Below are 13,981 nucleotides of genomic sequence, written 5' to 3'. Positions count from 1 at the left end.
GACCGGTTTATAAATGATGTTATGTCTAAGTTTACGGATTGATATTGTTATAAGTATGATATATTTCATGTTTAGAATTCTAGGATTGATAAAATTGATGTATAAATTAAAAGGGTAGATTATTGTTTCATTATGGTTAAATTTGGTGTATATGTTTAACGGTACACCAATTGTTCGATATAATATCGAAAAGAGTAAAATTGCATGATTAAGCTTAGGTTAGCGACCATTGGAGTTGTTTTACGGTTTAGTATGTTGAAGTATGTTTATAGCATGTAAATGTAGCGAATCATGAAAGTTGGATTATAAAAGTTAGTTGGAAATTGCGGAATCGGATTTTACCGACTATGCAGGTTCATACTTTGACAGTGTATAACTTACAAACCATAAGTCGAAATAAGCTCATATTTTGCAGTTAGAAAGCCCTTAATGCATACTACAACTTTCATGTAGGATCAAAAATCCAGTTATGATTCTAAGTGGCTTGAAACAGTGTGTTTTTGAGGCTATTTACATTGTATTTAGGATTGATCTGCTATTTTGTAAAATTCGTATAAAATAGATGGATAATCCAAATGAGGTGATTCGAAGACCAGTAGTTTCATCGCATATCATACTACATCTTTCGTTTAAATAGTATTTTCTGTACTGATCTCTAAGTAGGGTAAAAAAGCTCCCGAAAATGAAGGTCAAAAGTTGTTAAAAGTCGAATCGGAATTATAGCCAAGTGTTGCGTCGATTTCGTAATACATATTCGGCTGTCGTATTTGAAGTTTAAGTTGTTTATAAACATGTAGGACCTAAGTAATTTATTTGTAGACTTAGGATATGATCTTACGTCGTTTAAGTAATAATCGATTTGCGCATTCGTTAGGTACGCGAGCAAGTCGAACTTTACGGTGAATCCTGTTTGATCGTGTTTACTTCTCTATTCCGCTTAAGGTACGGATTTCACTTTCTTTGACTCTTGGACAACTAGTTGTTGTAGTTGACTCTTTGTAACGATGGTTCACCAATTTGTGATTGATCGCTTAAAAGTGGTCAATAAATTACGTGTATATATATATATATATATATAAACTCTTGGATCTTTATCGTAAACTCTTGATTTTATTCCGTTGAATTGTATGTTTGAATCTTTCAAGTTTGTTAAATTGATTCTTATATTTTGAAGTAGTTTCGAGTTTTATGAAGTACTTTGAAGGTTGATTTTTTTATGAACGCCATCCGGATAGTGGCACATGTTTAGTTTTATTGGTTTTTCAGAACAACCCAATTAATGGGCAGATTATTTGGGATGCCTTATATGGCGGCTTTATAGTCATGGCGTCCTGCAGGTGAACTCGGTCCATAGGGTTAGGCCCAATAGTGGCTTACGTGAACCCACCTTGTGGACTAGGCCGATTTTATTGGCTCCAGGGCGGATGGATCGATACTAGGATTACCCACCATGTGACCGTGGTTAAATTCACGGGGGACTCGGGGTGTGTGCCCGCACGCCGGCCCGATAGTTCGTGTGGTTTGGCCACCCCACGAACACTACAGGAATTGACGGATTGTGTCTAAATGAAGTTTTGAAATGAGAACTGTGAAACGTCTTGATTTTCTATGAATTCAGTTTCATTGATTTTTAAGTCTTCCGCTTTATTATCGCTTTATTCCAATTGTCTTGATTTCTGCAATGTTTGTGTCTTTGAATTAAAAGCCGTTAGTGACACCGCCCGTTCCGGACCACGTGGACGGGGGATGTTACATTTTTCTTGTGATGTGCCATCTTTTTCTTTACTATTATAATGATTATTTTCAACTCTATTTAATTGTTGGCTTATGGTATTTAATATTTCATTTGAATAATTATTTTGATACGCAATATTTTTGATTAATTCATCTTTAGTTGTATTTTCTGTAACATTAACAAGAGGAGTAGTTACATATTTGTTTTGAATTAATATTGACGTTTTTAGTGGATGAATACCTATGATATTTGTATCATTTTTTTATATATTTTTATTCTTGAGTAATATTTGGGGAATTAGTAATTAAAAGGAAAGGATTAGGTATTCCTACTTGCTTACAAAACATTTCATACCATTCAAAAAATGTTATATGAACATCATTTTGATTAATATATTTTCTCCATGCTAGTTGATGCAAAAATTCTTTATTTGAATCATTAATTGTTTTATAATAATACTCTCGTTTTTCTTTATTATGATCAGCATAAAATTCTTTGAAAAGATATTGCATATTAATTGTTGATTGAGACATTTTTAGCAAATTATTAAATATTTAGAATAACTTTTAATTTCTTCTAATTCAGAGTTTATAATTTCTCTTACCCATTCAATACATGTTGAGATTGAATATATAATATCATGAATATATAATCTGGAACAAATTGCTTATTTTGTTTTAGTGTTGAGATTTCTATTATCAAGGCTTGTTTATCATTTTCTAATGTTACTAAATATTTATAATCTCTAACTATTTTTATCCAAGAATCTTCTATTATTCTATTCTCTATATTACAGAGAATTTGAGATGTATTACTTATAGGATTTGATTTTGAAATTATTTAATTCAGATAAAACTTTTGAACGGGTAGGATTATATCCTTCAGAATCATTTTCTTGATAAACTGGTTTTGGAATATTTGTATTGAAGTCTACATATCTTAAGGATTTAGATTTTGAAATCAAAGGTCTTTTCATATCAACGCTACTGGTTGATCGTATAGAAAATCTTGCTGGAACAAATGGAAAAGACTCGAAGTTAATATCTATTGACCCATCTTCATGTTCAGTAATGTTTGAGTGTTGATTAGAACTTTCTATTTGTTTAGGTTGATGAATATTTTGGAGATTCCAGTTGCTAGATTGAGTAATTTCATTCCATTTAAGATGTTTTGGGATTTGAACTTTAGTGTGTAGGGGATTTGATTCAAATATTATGGTTTCATTTTTTGGACTTGCTATCTTAGTAATTGACTCGATTGTTGAAGACATAGTCTTGTAACAAATTCGATAGATGACTGCGACAACTTTGGTATCTTCTTTGAATTCTAAATTCATAGTTTTATTTGTTAAAACTAAAATATCTAGAATATTTGGATCAAATAATCCTACTGAAAAATTAGGGTAACAATTGAAATAAATTGGACCATTAGAAATATTAGTTTCTGCCATTGCTAATATTGAATTCTTAAAATTAGTATGTCTAGCATCTCTTAGAATTAAGAGGACAGGGGCATCTATGTCTAGTCTAAACAGTGGTTTGATTGCTACTTGGACTAATCCAACATGTAAGAATTTATATTTCTTCTTGTGTTGAATTATAGCAGTTTTTGATAAAAGTTAAGATTTTCATAATCTTTATTAATAGATATGGTTTGTTCTGTTGCTTTAATTGAATATCCTTGAAGAAAATCAAAATGACCTATTTTATAAATTGTATTAACATCTAGTTTTGGAATTGTCCAGTCTGATAAACTTTGTTCTATATCACTAATATGAATTTCTGATGAATTTAAATGAAGATCTTGTTCTTCATTGATTTCATCGCCAGAATTATGTCTTTTAGGGAATAAATTCATTATTATATCTATATTAACTCAATTGTGCTTAGATTTGAGTGTTGTTTTTCTAAGAAAAWTAGATATTTCTAATGATCTTTGGGCTATTAGTGGGACCACCTACAGTGGGAACACCATTGAATGATCGTGGTCGGGCTGGGCGTCTTACATCCAACTACGCCTCTTACACTAATCCAACCGACCGGGCTTACCAACACTGACCAGAATAGGCTGACCAACGCTAACATCCAACTATCGTTATAAAATTTCATTTTCTTATGGAACAAACTCATCTCTAGGACGCATTCATTAACATAAATAACATAACTCATTACCTCCCTATGAACATAAATCATGGCTCTGATACCATTCGGGACAAGACCGTTCAACATAATTGTAATAGAAATAGATCAGTGATATAGTAAAGAAAAGACAAACATAATTATGAAAATATAACTTTATTGATTAAACAATCTTGAACACATTTGTCGTTGAGACAATTTGAGCATACATCTAGAGCAATGATAAGATTGAAATCTAAAGATTTCGAACATTGAGAAGTAGAAATTTTTGAAAGAAGGTTTCTTAGACATATCATTCTAACTAAGGTTTTTCTGGATTAGGGTTTATTCGGATCAGGGTTTTTTCGGATCAGGGTTTTTTCGGATGATTTGAATGAGAACTTCTATATCTTTTTATAGACAGATTCTTGAAAAAATGACCGGCACGTTCCCTTCATCTTGAGCAATTATTGGATATTTTTCCACTTGAAACCGGTTGAAAAGCCATCTATTATTGCATCGAGATATAGAATCTTCTGACTCCAAAGTCTCTTGTCTTCTTTTGAATAATAATTGAATGACTCTAAAGTCTCTTGTCTTCTTTTGAATAATAATTGAATGACTCTAAAGTCTCTTGTCTTCTTTTGAATAATAATTGAAATCTTTTGACTTTAACGTCTCTTCTTTTGAATAAGAAAATAACTCCTTTTGGAGTCTTCTAATGTCTTCTCTTCAATAATAAACCTGCAATTATTTGATAAGATAATAATTTTGAACAAGATGTTATCTGAAATACCAAAGAGTGTATTTCAGTGTTTTGATAAGATGTATTTTGATAAGATACAAAGAATTGCTTGCAAAAGCAATGACCCAAAACACACACAACTCYTTGAAGATTAAAAATCTTCATAGGGATCTTGACTATCTTGATATAGACTTTGAGAAACTTGAGACATGGTGTTTGAACTTGAAGGAGAGCTTCCTCGTTTAATCTCTTGAATAAGWCTTTTTAGCTCTTCTTTTGAATTAGCAGCCAAAAATTGATTAATTTCTTCATCTTCTTTATTCTGGCTTGATGCTGATGAAATGGAAGACGAAGCACCAAAAGTGATTGAATAATAATCAAGAACTCCTTGAGAAGTCATCTTCTGCATTTGATCATTWGGAAGTTTTTCCCACCATTTTACTCTAGTAATTCTTTGTAATAATGGAGGGGAAGAATTGTTTGCATCAACAACCTTAAAGGTCCTTGACAAGATCCATGGTATTTTGAACAATACTGTAAATTGGAGAAGATATTCAAACTCTGTAATTTCTTCAACAAAGATTTCTTTGAACTTTTTGAATCCTTCATTTACCCTTGGAGGAAGGGTTTGTGGGATATTTCCCATGTATTTGAACAATCTGACAAACCATCTTGGGTAATTGCAGTCAAATTTTTTGTCGAAATACAAAAACCAAGAATGGGTGTAACTTCTTAGGTACAAGAAATTAAACCAAGCATCTTGATAATCATAATAACTATAAGAGGGGTTTTGACTAAAATTTGATAAGGGTTTGCTGACATAGAGTTGGGATCCCCAGTCTTGATTAGAGAGGACATAGAGGATTTGAACCTTACTAAAATCTATTTGAGAATAGTTAGTTTGATTTGAGCGATGAGTAATCCTAATCGATTTAGAGTTTATTAGAATTGCTTCATAATATTCTGTAGATTTGAAAGAATCGCTTATGAATAAAGAACCCTTTTGGAAAAGATAGTCATTGAATACTTGAAATCCTTTGCTTTGAAGATGAATATCATAATCTTCAAGGATTTTGACTGTTTGGCTATAAGGGTTGAGTAAATAAGAACTTGAATCGGATTTTGAAGAAGTAGAAGGTCTTGAAGGACTGTTTTGAGCGAAAGGTGATTTTTGAACAATTTTTGGAGGAGTAATAGAGATGGATTTATCTGAAGCAGAATTTGATGGGGTTGAAAGAGTATTATTCGGACTTTGAATCAAGGATGAATAGTATGGAGGAAGTGATGTTTGAGAAAAGGGAGAAAATGGACGAGGTGATGTTTGAGAAAAAGGAGAAAATCTATTGTGAGTAGAAATGGGAATTATTGAATTATCATATTGAGAAGATTTGAATGGAGAAAGAGTCTTTTTCTTTTGATCAGGAGGCGAAGTCTTTTGAGAAGTCATATTCCCTGTAACAACTCTCTTGATAAGAAATCTGGTAAAGAGTTATCTTTTTCTTTGATAAAATCTATTTGAAAATCAAAATTACCTAGCAAGGCTTGCCATCTTACAAAAATTTGTTTTGAAATCATATTTTTGATGTCATTTTCTAAAATTGGTTTTGCAGACTGACAATCGATTGTTAACAAAAAAGGTTTCATGTATAAATCATCTTCAAACTTTTTTAGAACAAAAATTAGTTGGAATGAAAATTAATATGATTAATCAAAATACTGATAGCTCTTCAGAAACAGATGAAGGCTGTAATCAAGTTGCTCAACTTCAAAATCAATTCTCAAATAATGTTAATAGAATCAATTTTAAAAGCAATGTTTCAACAAATAGACCAAATACTTCTAATTATTATCCTAGACCAACTTTTCCAGATGTTCAATACGAAGATTGAGAATTTTCTATGAGTCGTAGTCAATATGATGGTACATCTGTATTTGAATGGAATATAGACGGATTAACCGAACATCAAATCTTAAATATGATTCAAGAGATAAACATGGCTGCAAATGCTTATGCAATTAAAGGAAATAATCAAAAACAAATAGCTGATTTATTAACCTCTGGATTTACTGGCAATTTAAAGGGCTGGTGGGATCTATATGTTACTAAAGATGGAAAAACGTCTATACTAACTGCCAAGAAATCTGTGATCAAACAAGAAAGTAATCAAACCACTACTACTCAAGAAGATGATATTATTAATACGTTAATGTACGCTATTATTAAAAATTATATAGGTGATCCAACTTTATCCAAGAAAAGAGTGTTGAAATACTCTTAAATCTAACTTGTAGAAAACTTCAAGATTTTAGATGGTATAAAGATATGTTTCTAACTAAAGTTATGTTAAGACCAGACTGCAAAAAAGCTTACTGGAAAGAAAGGTTTATTGCAGGTCTACCCAATCTATTTGCAGAAAAAAATAAGAAATACTGTCAAAGACCTTCCAGCCTAGTGGTAAAGGCTTGGGCATGACATAGTCATGAACCCGAGTTCGAGCCCTGGGAAGGGAGTGTTGGCGACATTTAAGTGGGGCCATGTTTAGCCTCCAAATTTGCCGGGGATTAGTCGGGCTTTGGCCCGGACACCCTTACAAAAAAAAAATAAAAAAAATAAGAAATACTCTAAGAGAAAAGTATACTAATTAAATCACTTACAAAGATTTAACTTATGGTGAAATCATTAGTTATGTTAATAAGGAAAGGTTTATCAATATGTTCAGATTTAAGACTAAAAGCAAAACTCAAAAAAGATAGAAGTTCAAGCAAAAATGAATTAGGAGATTTTTGTCAACAATATGGATATCAACCTATTTCAACACCATCCTCATCAAAACACAAAAAATATTCTAAGAAAAGATTTTCAAAAAATAAATCTAAAGAAAATTATGAAGAAAAATATAAAAAAAAAAGAATAAACAAAAAACCTTATAAAAAATTCAACAAAAAATTCAATAGAACTTATCAAAAAGAATCGCGTGATCTTATAATATGTTATAAATGTGGTAAAACTGGTCATATGGCAAAAAATTGCTATGTTAAGAAAAGAATTAATGAATTAGATATTTCTGATCAATTAAAAGCTCAAATCAGTAGATTAATTATTAATAATGATAGTTCTGAAGATGAATCGAACATTTCAGACTATGATCATAAAGATCTCAATATTGTTCAAGATTATTCTTCATCTGAAGAATTTGAGTCAAATTGTGAGTGTATAAGAAAATGCACTTGTAATCAAATAAATGTAATTACAAATGAAGAAAGAGAAATTTTAGAACTTTTAGATAAAATTCAAGATAAAGAAGTCAAAGATCAAATAACTAATAAACTTTTCAATAAACAAAAGAAACCAATAATTTCTACTCAACCTTTTAATCTACAAGAAGTTTATTCAAGATTTACAAAATCAACCACTCCAATAACCATTAAAGATTTACAAGAAGAATTAAAAATTGTTAAGATCGAAATAAAACTAATAAAAGAAAGATTATCTAATACGAAAAAGACAAGGAACCTATTCAACAGGTAAATTATCAAACAATTACTCAAATAAAAAATAAATAAATTAATCCTATAAATCCTTCAAAAGGAATAACTTCTCAAAAATGGAATGTTTACATTAACCATTGTATTAATAATGAATTCAAAGTAATTGTTCTAGCACTAATTGATAGTGGTGCAGATATGAATTGTATTCAAGATAGAATTATACCTATAAAATACTATGAGAAAACAAAAATCGTTTATCAACCGCAAGTGGTTCATCATTCAATATTCAATATAAAGTTTCAAATGTTCATATATGTAATAATAATTATTGTTATAAAACTTCTTTAATACTTGTAAGAAATCTAACATCTACTTTGATCCTAGGTACTCCATTTATTACTCAATTATACCCATTCTCAATTAATCAAGATGGTTTAATTACCAAAGTTTTAGATAAAGAAATATTTTTTAAATTTGCTAGTCCAATTGTTCATAATAAGTTAAATAATTTAAATAATAAGATTAATCAAGTAAAATTCTTAAATGATGAAATAAGTAGTTTGAAAATTTCTAAGAATTTATCAAGTTCATTCATTAAAATAAAATAAAAAGAATGAAAGAAAAATTTTAAAATAGTGTTTGTTCAAATATTCCAAATGCCTTTTGGAACCGAAAACAACATATAGTCAAGTTACCATATATTAAAGACTTTGATGAGAAAAATATCCCTTCTAGATCAAGATCTATTCATATGTCTTCTGAATTACAAGAACATTGTAAAACAGAAATTCAAGATTTACTTCAAAAGAAACTTATAAGACCTTCCAAGTCCCCTTGGTAATGCTCGGCATTCTATGTTATGAATGCTGCAGAATTAGAAAGAGGTTCTCCTCGACTTTTAATCAATTACAAACCTCTAAACAAAGTTTTAGAATGGATTAGATATCCTATTCCACATATAAGAGATCTACTCAAAAAATTGCATGAAGCATAAATCTTTTCAAAATTTGACATGAAATCATGATTTTGGCAAATCCAAATTTATGAAAAAGACAAAATATAAAACTGGTTTTAATGTCCCTTTTGGTCATTACGAATGGAATGTTATGCCCTTTGGATTCCAAAATGCTCCCTCAGAGTTTCAAAATATTATGAATGATATTATCAACCATTTAAGCGATTTTGCAATTGTTTACATTGATGATGTTTTAATCTTTTCAAAATCTATTGATCAACATTTCAAACATCTAGATTTATTTTATAATTTAATTCATAGGAATGGTTTAGTTGTCTCTGCTTCAAAAATGAGTCTTTTCCAAACTCAAATAAAGTTTTTAGGCCATGAAATTGTTCACAAAACTATAAAACCTATTCAAAGAAGTTTAGAGTTTGCTAATAAATTTCCAGATGAAATCAAAGACAAAACCCAATTACAAAGATTTTTAGGATGTCTAAATTATGTTCATGATTACTTCAAAGATTTAGAAATAATCTGTAAACCACTTTATCAAAGACTCAAGAAAAATCCTAAACCATGGACTCAAGAACATACTCAAATTGTTCAACATATAAAACAGAAGGTAAAATATTTACCATGTCTCCATATTCCTAACCCTAATGCTCAATTAATAGTTGAAACTGATGCAAGTGACATAGGATTTGGAGAAATACTCAAACAAAAATCAACTGATCAAATTAAAGAAGAATTAGTAAGATTCTTTTCAGGTGCCTGTAACGACACTCAAAAGAATTATTCAACAGTTAAAAAAGAAATTTTAAACATTGTTTTATGTATAAAAAAGTTTGAAGATGATTTATACATGAAACCTTTTTTGTTAAGAATCGATTGTAAGTCTGCAAAACCAATTTTAGAAAATGACATCAAAAATATGATTTCAAAACAAATTTTTGCAAGATGGCAAGCCTTGCTAGGTAATTTTGATTTTCAAATAGATTTTATCAAAGGAAAAGATAACTCTTTACCAGATTTCTTATCAAGAGAGTTTTTACAGGGAAGATGACTTCTCAAAAGACTTTGCCTCTTGATAAAAAAAAAGACTCTTTCTCCATTCAAATCTTCTCAATATGATAATTCAATAATTCCCATTTCTACTCAAAATAGATTTTCTCTTTTTTCTCAGACATCACCTCGTCCATTTTCTCCCTTTTTCTCAAACATCACTTCGTCCATACTATTCATCCCTGATTCAAAGTCCGAATAATACTCTTTCAACCCCATCAAATTCTGCTTCAGATAAATCCATCTCTATTACTCCTCCAAAAACTGTTCAAAAATCACTTTTTCCCTCAAAACAGTCCTTCAAGACTTTCTACTTCTTCAAAATCCGATTCAAGTTCTTATTTACTCAATACTTATAGCCAAACAGTCAAAATCCTTAAAGATTATGAAATTCATCTTCAAAGCAAAGGATTTCAAGTACTCAATGACTATCTTTTCCAAAAGGGTTCTTTATTCATAAGCGATTCTTTCAAATCTAGAGAATATTATGAAGCAATTCTAATAAACTCTAAATCGATTAGGATTACTGATCGCTCAAATCAAACTAACTCTTCTCAAATAGATTTTAGTAAGGTTCAAATCCTCCATGTCCTCTCTAATCAAGACTGGGGATCCCAACTCTATGTCAGCAAACCCTTATGAAATTTTAGTCAAAACCCCTCTTATAATTATTATGATTATCAAGATGCTTGGTATAATTTCTTGTACCTAAGAAGTTACACCCATTCTTGGTTTTTGTATTTCGACAAAAATTTTGACTGCAATTACCCAAGATGGTTTGTCAGATGGTTCAAATTCATGGGAAATATCCCACAAAACCCTTCCTCCAAGGGTAAATGAAGGATTCAAAAAGTTCAAAGAAATCTTTGTTCAAGAAATTACAGAGTTTGAATATCTTCTCCAATTTACAGTATTGTTCAAAATACCATGGATCTTGTCATGGACCTTTAAGGTCGTTGATGCAAACAATTCTTCCCCTCCATTATTACAAAGAATGTTAGACCCCATAATTAATAAGTGTAAAAGTAATGAAGAACAATAAGTGATGAAGAACCAGAAGACCGATGAAGATGACAAGGCAGAATTGACTAAGTCTGCAGAGCAACCAGAGGGTCGATGAACAACCAGAGATGCGATGGTCAACAACACTTAGAGTTTTCTTAGAGTTTTCTTAGAGTTTTCTTCAGCTATTCAACTAGAGGCATACGATGGAAATATGAAGATAAGGTTGATTCATCATCCCATGAAAGACAGCTGGAGATGACAAATTGACAGCTGGATTTCAAGTTTATCTCGATTTATAGCTTATCCATAGTTCAGATAAACTTTATCCGTTTGTAGAAGATTAGCGAAATAGTATCACTAGATAGTTATCTTCTAATTAGCCTTATAGTATAAATAGGGTGATTAGGCCTATTGTAATTGATATCGCTTTTACGTTTTCATATTGAATAAAGTGAAATTATTGGCACTCAAGATTATTCTTTGAATGTTCATACATTGTTCTTGAGTGTTCATCATTTTATTCATTAAAACACTATAATTTAGTTATTCTTAACTTGATTATTAGTGTTATTGAGAGATCTGGGATCAACGATTGGTATCAGAGCCAATTGATTGTTTTTCAATCAAACGGTCATTTAAAAATCTCTCAATTCACGTCTTTCACAAAACATCTTCACGAAAAACGTAAATTTTCTCTCTTCTAAAAATCTCCAATGGCCAACTGGAACTCCGCATATAGTGTTGGTTCCCTCATCAAACCTCCAACTCTTCAAAGAGAAGAGTACCCATAATGGAGGATACGAATGGTGAATTTTCTGGAAGGGATGGACAAAAATCTTCTGCGATCTGTCATGGAAGGTCCCTATGTTCCACAGACTCTTGTTCCAAGAGTTCCAGGAATAAATACAACAGCAGAAATTCCTGCCTACTACATGCCCAAGGACGAGAAAAATTAGGATGAAGACGACATAGAGCGGGTTGAGACCGACAGAAAGGCCAAAAGACTAATAATTATGGCTATACCCAATGAAATCTTCCAATCTCTTGACGCATGTTCCATAGCCATGGAACTATGGGATGAGCTGGCAAGCCAATTGGAAGGAGGGGCAAAAACGAAGAAGAATCGTAGAGCTCAATGTCTCAATGAATACACCAACTTCAAGGCTCTTCCTGATGAACCAATTCAGAGGACATATGATCGTTTCAACACATTGATTAATCAATGTCGTCGAAACGATATCTCCAGAACAAAGGAAGAAAACAATGTTTTATTCCTTAAAAGTCTCGGTGATAAATGGACACAACTGTCTATGTCCCTTCAAGCAAATCAGGACTTAGACGGCTCGCCACTCCATGACGTATACGAAACGCTTGCTGCACAAGAAAATGACATATTGAAGAAAAAGGTGTCCATCGTTGGACGCCTGGCTCTAGTAGGTGAAGAAAAGGAAGTTTCAAGGACCTCCACCAAAGACCACAAGAAGAAAGGAAAGAAAGCACTGGTGGTGGAATTAGAGTCTGAAGATGAAACATCTGAATCAGATGATGATATCAAAGCCTTTTAGAAATCTCTGGCCTTGATTACAAAGCAGTTCCAGAAAAAGTTTATCAAGAAAACCTATGAACGAAGAGAGTTCAAGAGGGAGAGGTACCAGCCATCCTATGAAAGGAAGCCATCTAAATTCCATCAGAGGGAAGACATAAGAGATGGAAGAGAAGAGAGAGAAGAAAGAAGAGAAGATAGAAGAGAGGAGAAGWRAGAGGACARAGATGGAARGAAAAATGACCTCCRCTRYTTHAGGTGCGRAAAAATCGGTCATTTTTYCAAAGAATGCAGAGGACGACTGGTAAAGGATGCTGACTACTACAAGAATAAATACAAGTACAATCCTAGAGAGCGAAGCCTGATGGCTAAGAAAGAAAACTGGGTGTCTGATTCTTCATCCGATGAAGAAGACAAAACACTCATATGTCTAATGGCCACATCCAATGCAGAATCTGCCTCTCACAATGATGATAAGGTATGTGAGTCTACATCCAATAACACCAACTCGGCTGCATCTGAGCTAGAGCTAACGGTAATAAAGCTTTCAGAGGATTTTTTAAAATTAAAAGAAAAATTAAGCTTTGAAAAATCTGAAAGAATTAAAGCTGAAAAAGAAGTTACTTTCTACAAAAGAGAAACTAATCTTCTAACCGAAGAAAAATATAATCTGATGAAAGAAAAGACTCGCATCGCCGCTCTTAAAAAATTAGAGGAAAAAAAACTTCTGGAAATAAACAAGCGAGTAACCAAAGACTTAGAAAAGAAAACTAAGGCCTTAAAAGAATCCGAGGCGGAGAGACTAAACTCAGTTGCTCTTAAAGATTTTTTTCAAAAGAAACGGGAGATTCTTCACCAGAAGCTTCAAAACAATGAACTTCTGATGAAGAAATACAAAGATGCCCAAGATGTTTTTGAAAAGTTAAATGGTCAAACGGACACTCAAGGGATTGGATTCAAAGAATTGGATTCAAAGAATTGGATTCCTTTATCGAACCAAAGAAATCCACCATTGAATCCACTTTCAAACTTGGATGCATTCAAAAACCCGACTTTTTCCCAAAACCAAAAGCAAATTTTAAAAGAGTTAAAGTCGATGGAAAAACTGTCGTTTCAAGACAGGATTTTGAAAATATGGTGTACGAGAGCAGTACATGTAAGAATACTGATGAAAGGAATGACACATCAAAATCAGAGACCGATGGAAACCCTATGGTCAAACCAGAGTCTTTGGGTGTCAATTCCACTTCATCAGCAAGTACTGTTGATGAAAAGAAGAATCCTAATGAGGAACCATCAGCTGATGAGTCGATGAACCATCCGGGTA

The sequence above is a fragment of the Cynara cardunculus genome, unplaced genomic scaffold, assembly GCF_001531365.2.
Source record: "Cynara cardunculus var. scolymus isolate 2C unplaced genomic scaffold, CcrdV1 Un_Scaffold_4911, whole genome shotgun sequence".
NCBI classification, from domain to species: domain Eukaryota; kingdom Viridiplantae; phylum Streptophyta; class Magnoliopsida; order Asterales; family Asteraceae; genus Cynara; species Cynara cardunculus.
The sequence above is the reverse complement of the archived record's forward strand: the minus strand, read 5'-3'. Positions refer to the sequence as shown.